Below are 8,359 nucleotides of genomic sequence, written 5' to 3'. Positions count from 1 at the left end.
TCTGTGCCTTATCCTTGCCGTCTCTTAATAGGACAGGCCTCATTGGGTGAAGAGCCAACTTATCTAATCCAAAGTGATCTTATGTCAAGATCTGTACTTTCGTTTCATCTTTAAAGACTCCTCCCCTCCAAAAATGTAAGGTCATATCAATAGGTACAGAGTGGAGATAAGGACATGAAACCTATCATATTTTCCCATCACAATAAAGTGAAAAACACCGTATTGGTTACACTTAATCACTTAAGTGATTACTTAAACATTTCAAATGGATAAATTACTTAGCTGTGGCAACTAGAGAAATTGCTTCCTATTCTAGTTCCAAATGATTTCAGGACTGTGAAATCAAAGCAATAAATAATTTAATATTTTGTATGGAAGTGGGCAGTAATACTGCCTCAAGCTCTGTCTTTCATTTACCAAAAATTGTAAGTAAAATGCATAAATGAAAGGTAGTCAGTGTTGAAAAAAGATTTTGTAAATAGACAAATAAATAGCTGTCAAAAAACCAAATACAAATTATGAAAAGGAAAATATGCATGAGCAACTCGGGAAGTAATATATGCTGAAAATATATAATCTACATTAAAAATAATTTTTCAACAGCAGACTCAGTATGCACATAACATTTTAAATAATTAAAATATTTTAGGTTTAGACATGCTCAAAGCCTCTGGTAAAAGAAAATGCACCATGCAATAATCAGATTAAAATATCAAAGATACAGAATGTTTAAATTGTCTGATTAATTTGTTCAAAATTTCTCATCTTATTTCTAAAAATGTCTTTCTAAAGATGAATATAACATTTTACTTTGGTAGGAGTAATATATCAGACATTGCCCAAAACTGACATTTTAAAAGAAATACAGCTCTCCTGCCTAGGAATGATGTAGTGTATTTAAATTTCTTATAGTTGGAAAAAGGAGCAACGTATGAAAAAGGCTAGAAGAATCTTTTATTCCTGTATATGGGCTATGTTAAAATAGTCCAGAAAAAAAAACTTTAAAAGATATACTCTATGAATTAGCAAAATTCTTGTGAGTACTCATGCACAGATTTAATTATTATTTGATATAAGTCCTATATGGACTTATATTACTTATGATATGGCATATATGATATACATACATACATACATACAACTGGGCCAATGGGAAAGAGTGGATATCTCAATAAACCATGTTTTTGCTTGGAAGGAAAATTAAATGGCTTTATTTGGGAAGCAAACAAAAGTCTTCCACATTACGTAGCAGCTTAAGTTAATTCACTAAAAAATATCTGTGGGACATAAAACTATGGGAAATTTCTATACAAATTTTGTAATACAGTATCATTTACACCATAAAATGGATGGACCTTTGTACAGGCAAAGTCATGGTGGCCACCTAATTGAAAGAGTCTGAAAAATTCCAACAAAAATTTCAACACATTACACAGACTGCATTAACCAACACCAAAAGCCATAGCCCCAGGGTAAAAAATTGGCAGGAATGTACCATGCACTGAAACTCCACTCTCACTATCACTAAGTCAATTGTGACTCATAGGGACCCCACAGACAAGGGTAGAACTGCCCCTGAGAGTTTCCAAGGTTATAGACATTTATAACAGTGGGAAACTTCACCTTTCTCATATAGAATGACTGCTGGGAGGGGTTCGAACTGCTGACCTTGCCTTTAGCAGAGAAGTGTGTCGTTTATTACACCCCTGGGATGCCTTCAAAACGTGCCTCACTCACCCACAGCAAGTGGATTCTGACTCAGAGCATTCCTAGAGAAAGGGCTAGAACGCCCCTGGAGTTTCTGGGACGGTAACTCTGTATGGGAGTAGAAAGCCCTTTTCTTCTCCCTTGGAGAAGATGGCGATTTCAATCTGCCAACCTTGTGGCTAGCAGGCCAACACCTACCCCACTACAGCACCAGAGATCTCTCTCAAAAAGTTCCGCGTACATGCTATATTCTATAAAAGCAAATAGTTAGCTTGGCAGAATCCGCTGCCTGAATTTCTCATCTGTTCCACTTGCCTCTAGCCACGGGCATCCCTACTGTGTGCTTTGACACTGACTTGATTGCGAGCTCCTGGGCCGGGTTTGCTTCCAGCTGTTGCAGACAAAGTCCCCAGAACAGCAGAAAACTTTCATTCTCTGAGCACGGGGGTGGGGTGGATGGGGGCACTGGTGGGCATCCATCTAGGGGGAGAAACTTGATGATGAGAACTTCATCCGGAAGCACACAGGTCCTAGCATCCTGTCCATGGCAAATGCTGGGCCCAATCCTGATGGTTCCAGTTTTTTTATTTCACGCATTTTATGTTTATCTTAAGATCTAGACCATCTTTTGTGCAGCTCAGGAAAACTCTGTCTATCTCAATGAGTGTTCGCTCGACTCATCGCCATCAAGTAGCTACTGACTCACAGGGACCCCAAGGAAGACCTGCCCCTGTGAGCTTTCAGACTCTAATGTTACAGGAGTGGAAAACCCCACCTTTCAGCTGAGGAACAGCTGTTGGATTCAAACGGCTGACTTAACAGTTTGCAACGCCAGGCGTAAGCTTTGTGCTTTCACGCCAGGTCTTTTGGTTCCCTGTTTTCATTACTCTACTCGTACGTCCAGCTGAATAGCAGAGTTAAGTTAATGAATACGAAATTTTAAAAAACATAAACAATTTAAAATAAAAGAAAACAGCTACCCTAAGACCAATGACTTACTGTCAAAAGTTCATAGGAGACAAGGTAAAAGGATCCCTGTTTTTCAAAAGAGTGAAAATTTAAATTTTGAAAAGATTGTAAAGATACAAAGGAAAATTCATGAGCAAATAATGGTACTAGCAATAAGAACATACCAAGGATATGTTGATTTTTTTGGAGGAAAGCATAAATATTAAAATCGGCCTGAAGTTGTGGAGTAATTGCTTACTTATAATAAGCTAATAGGAGAGAAGAAAGCATGCCATTGTTATTAGCTGAGTCCGTTCTTATAGCACACCACATGGCTGCCGCGCTCAGCAGCAGTATAGGTAGCATCTATAGACGTTATCATTACAGGATTGGATCATCTGATGTTTCTCCCCTGGGACTGCTGAGTGGGATAAATCAGTAACCTTTCAGTTAGCAGATGACTCTCATAAATTGCACCACAAGGCGCATCAAGTTTAGATCTCTTGTTGTTCCTTTGTCCCTGAGTTTATTGGCTCTCTGTTCCACTTCCACAGTATCCTCCTCTCATATTCTCCCTGGAACCGTTGGTCCTGTTGTTTTCCACTTGGGATTGTTTATCTTGCCTGTCTTATATAGATAGACATAGAAAGAATAGAAAAGGGTGGGGGAGCCTATAAATAGTTCCAGGCTTGTCTGCTGACCATTATGAATATTTTCTGATTGGGTCTGATGAGGTGCTAAGCCCTGTCCCCAGAGTCAGAAGCAAGCAGCCATCTAGTAGGGAAGCAACAAAGCCCACATGGAAGAAGCACACCAGCCTTTGTAATCATGAGGTGTCCACAGGATTGGGTATCAGGCATTAGAAAATCCAAAACAAACAATCATATAGATGTGAATGAGGAGGGTAGGAATGGAGACCCAAACCCATCTGTAAGCCATCAGACATCTCCTCACAAAAGGGTCACAAGGAAGGGACAAGTCAGCCAGCATGTAGTACAGTACTGACAAAAAACACAACACTCCTCTCTGGTCCTTTAATGCCTCCACCCTCTACTATCATGACCCCAGTACTACCTTACAAATCCGGCTAGAACACAGCACACACACTGGTACATATAAGAGCTCTTGACACATGGAGTCCAGGACAAATAAACCCCTCAGGAACAGTAATGGGAGTAGCGATACAATGAGGGTAGGGGAAAGTGGCAAAGAATGGGGGAAACCAACCATATAACCACCGCCAGCACCAACACACACACCCAAGGGATGAATAACAGAAATGTGGGTGAGGGGAGACAGCGGATGGTGTAAGATATGAAAATAATAATTTATAATTTTCAAGGGTTCATGAGGGAGGGAGGATGGGGGAGGGAGGAAAACGGAGGAGCTGATACCAAGGGCTCAAGTAGAAAGAAAATGCTTTGAAAATGATGATGGCAACATATGTACAAATGTGCTTAACACAATTGATGTATGGATTATTATAAGAATTTTTAGAGCCCCTAATAAACTGATTTAAAAATATATACACAGCCACGCATCTGCCTCCTAAATGTATCTTCCAAGGAGAATGTGAGGTAGACATATTTTTCCACTGTGAATTTATTTCAAGTTAATGCTTATGGGTTATTGTAAAAATCATGGCTAACTGAATCCATTGTCCTAAAATGAGAAATATTATATTAAGAGATTCCAAATCAAACCATTTCAGTATATGTGTTATCCTTTACCAAAGCTGGTTTTAATAAAACATCACAAGTGTATAATTATCTTTGAATTATATAATGGGTAGCTATGCCGTAAGTGCCTTTTACATTTATTTACTTTTCCATCAGTAGGACATGTCCAGTGTTCTTACCGTGATGTAATGACAATGAGGATGATACAACAGTAAAACTGCTTGTTTACAATGGGCCTGTTTCTCTAAGTCTGACACAAAAAGAAACATTCAATTCTCACAGCAATCTATGAGGTCCTTAACTGAAAGAACCAAAATTTGGAAAAACATTATTCACATATATCCTCCAATCGAGCAGAGAAGCAATTACAAGTAGGCAACCAAGATATCATTTAAAATATGGAATAAATAGAATGGGGAGAAATAACTCATATATTGTCATGGTCACAAAAGTAGAATTTAATTTACAGTACATTTGTATAAAAAAACTAGCATACTTACAACAATGAAGAATCATGCACTTATTTTATGCCTGTGTCTTATGAAAATCCTACTTAAATGTCTACTGCCATGCTACTCTCAAAAATGGAGTAAAATTTCACCAATCATAAATAAATAGATTATAGACATAACTTGAAACAGATAGACTATAGATAGATCTAAAATATATAAATTATAGCTAGATCTTGAAATGTCCTTTTTGACTGTGAATTCAACATCATTCCTCTTGTGTTAGTTTGGGTAGACTACAGAAACAAATCCATGGACACACATATGTATATAAGAAAGAGGTTTATATACAAGAACAATTGAACATTGAGAAAACAGCCCAATCCAATCCAGTGCAAGGTCATAAGTCTGATATTAGCTTATATGTCTGATACTAATCTATAAAGTCCTCTTCAGACTCACGAAACACATGCAATGATGCCGAATGCAGGACGATCACAGGCCAGCGGGGTAGAAAGTCTTTGGATCCAGTGGCGTTGTAAGCATCTCAGTGCTGGCAGGGGTCTCTATGTGGCTTCTCCAGCTTCAGGGGTCTGGTTGCATCAGGGTAGGTCCGTGTGGCTTCTCCAACTTAGGGCACCAGTGTAGTTCCATGTCTCATCAGCTGCAATGTCTCCCAGGGAGTGGCAGAGAGAGAGAAGTGTCTCCTACCGCCAAGGAGGAAGTACTGGATTTCCCAGAATTCTCAGGAGAAGACTATGCCCACCAGAGGCCTTGTTGGCTATGATCTGGTAGACAAGCTAGACTCCACCTCTACATTCAATCCTCAAATTGACAAACGGTTGCATATTTACCACACCTCTTGATCACATCATTGCAAGCCGAGTAAGCCATATGATTTTCTGATTCAAAATGACTATTGCCAGATCATTTCATCTCAAGAATGCCTGCTTTGCTTTCAGGTGCCATGCAGTTGGTGCTGACTCATAGTGACTCGATGCACAAGAGAAGGAAGCACTACTCAGTTCTGTGCCGCCTCACACTTGCTCTTCCTTAGCCCATTGTTGAAGCCACTGTGTCAATCCATTTATTTATCATCAGATCAATCAGAGCATTTTAATGTTTCTTGTAACAAATTTCAAAGTACAAAGACTGTGAATATAAAGTTAAATAAAAGTTCTCTCAGGATCCTAACACTATCTACTACAGAGTAAGTGTGACAAGAAAAGAGCAACAAAAACACACAGCCCTCAAGTCAAGGACAATGCACAGCCACCCTACAGATTAGGGTAGACTTTCCCCTGTGACTTTTAGAGACTCTAGCTCTTTAAGGGAGTAGGAAGTCCTGTCTGTCTCCCGAGGAACAGCTGGTGGTTTTGAACTGATAACCTGGCAGACCAGAGCCTAAGAATTATAGCATACAGCTTTGCATGTTTAAATGCAAATTCTATTAATAATTGTAAACTCAACCATGTGGGCAGATTATATGGTTGAATTTGTGGAGAAAAATAGTATTCACTAAGTAAAATAATAACCTTCTAGAAAGTATAAATTAATGATAACTGACATTCAATTTTATCAAAGAAATGAATTTTTGTGACATACAAAATGTTAACATTAAAGAGTAGCTGATTGTTTATTGGACTTTGTTTATCTTGACGCCATGGAAAAAAAGCATCTGAAATAATATCTAAAAATATTAGTGTCGATGTTCAAAAAAATTGGGTCACAAATAAATGTTGTATTTTATAGAGAAAGTATCGGTATAATTTGAGGTGCAAAACCCAGCTTTATGACTAACCTTTTGGAAATAAATACTAGAATATTACATTTGCACTCAGGTTACTCTGTTCCACGAATGATAAAATAATACGTGTAAACCGTCAAATCACGTTAAATGTGTTATTGTCACCTTTTATATTTTCAAACATTCATCACATAAACTTCAGAGAGGGTAAGGCATTGAATTGTTCTCCTCCGAACATTACTGGGTTCCCCCCGTCGATTCTGACTCACAGCCACCTGTGTGTTCCCCAACAGAACGATCTACTCCATCCTCATACTTGTTCTTATGTTTGAGCTCGTTGTCGCAGCCACTTTGTCCATCCATCTCATCCAGGGTCTTCCTCCTTTTCACGGCCTTTCTATTTTCCGAGCATGAGGTCATTTTGCAGGGACTGGCTTCTTCCATGACCCGTCTAAAGCACTGGAGGCAGTGTCTTGCCTTCCTTGCCTCTAAGGCAGTAAGCACTCTGATCGTAATTCCTCAAAGACAGACATGTCTGTTCTTTCTTCCAAATACTTCTGTTGAAGTTCTGATTGTGGCTTGTGTAGGGGATTGTTCTTATATACAAAATGCTTTTGTTATGTATTGTGTTAGAGGAGCCCTGCTGGTTATGCTTTGGTCTGTTACCACCAGCAAGTTCTGCAGTTCGAAACAAGCAGCCACTCTTCTAGAGAAAGATGAGGCTTCTGCTCCCACTAAGAATTAGTCTCAGGAATCCCTGTAGGCAATTCTTCTCTCTCTTACAGGGTAGGTCTGATTCAGAATGGGTTTGATGGTAGTGAGTTACGTTTGCATTTGGAACAATGCTGTAACCTTTATCTACCTATTGTTTATGGCTTCTAGTGCTCTAAACCAGCACAGCTGAGTAGTGGTAACAACAAATAATATATGGAGAAAATTTTTATCTGGCTGTTAACGTGTAAATCAACCTCTGGTCTAAAAGATGGTTAAAAAAAAACAAAGCAATGTCATAAACAATGGATTCTGTGTATAAAGTATAAGACGATATATTTATGTAATATACAGTACGCTAAATACAAATTGTAATAAACACAAACTTTAGTAACCAGAGTATAATTATTCAGCACTTAAGAGAAATGAATTTATAATCTGATTCACATACTTTTGTTTATTATTATCTTTTTAGAAGATCCAGTTTAGGGCATGTTAATCCAAGTTCCCAGAATCCTGGTTATGCAAAAGGAGCCCTGGTGTTTAGCACATGACACAGGCTGCTCACGGCCACTGCCCCAGGGTGAACCCACCAGCTGCTTTGCCGGAAAAAGACCAGGTTTTCTTCTCCCACGAAGAGTCCCAGTCCATGAAACTGAAAGGCATAATTGGAATAACCAACTACTAACTGAAAGCTTGCACCACTGTTAGTTTCTCCTACTGTGTTGGCATGCATGGTGCTGTGAAGGTTGAAGCTAGGCCACCAGACGTTTGAATGCTAGCGGGGTCACCCAAGGTAAACAGGTTTCAACACGGGGTAGATTAAGAACAGAGTACAAAGACAGAATAGGCGGTCTACTTCTGAGGAATTGGCTATGGAAATCCTTAGGAATAGGAGAATCATATTGTCAGATATATTGCTGTTAGGTGCTCCTGACTTGGTTTCCGTGCACAGTGAACCTTCGTATAACAGAAGGAAACACTGACTGGTTGTATTAGTCTGGGTACTTTGGAGAAACAAATCCACAACAACTCATGTATAAGAGAGAGTTTTATGCAAAGAAAATGTGCATCACGAAAACATCCCAACCCAATGCTGCCCAAGCCCACAAGTCCAA

This window comes from Echinops telfairi, unplaced genomic scaffold, assembly GCF_000313985.2.
Source record: "Echinops telfairi isolate 266 unplaced genomic scaffold, ASM31398v2 ScPeMD7_7469;HRSCAF=8507_1, whole genome shotgun sequence".
In the NCBI taxonomy this organism is placed as follows: domain Eukaryota; kingdom Metazoa; phylum Chordata; class Mammalia; order Afrosoricida; family Tenrecidae; genus Echinops; species Echinops telfairi.
The sequence above is the reverse complement of the archived record's forward strand: the minus strand, read 5'-3'. Positions refer to the sequence as shown.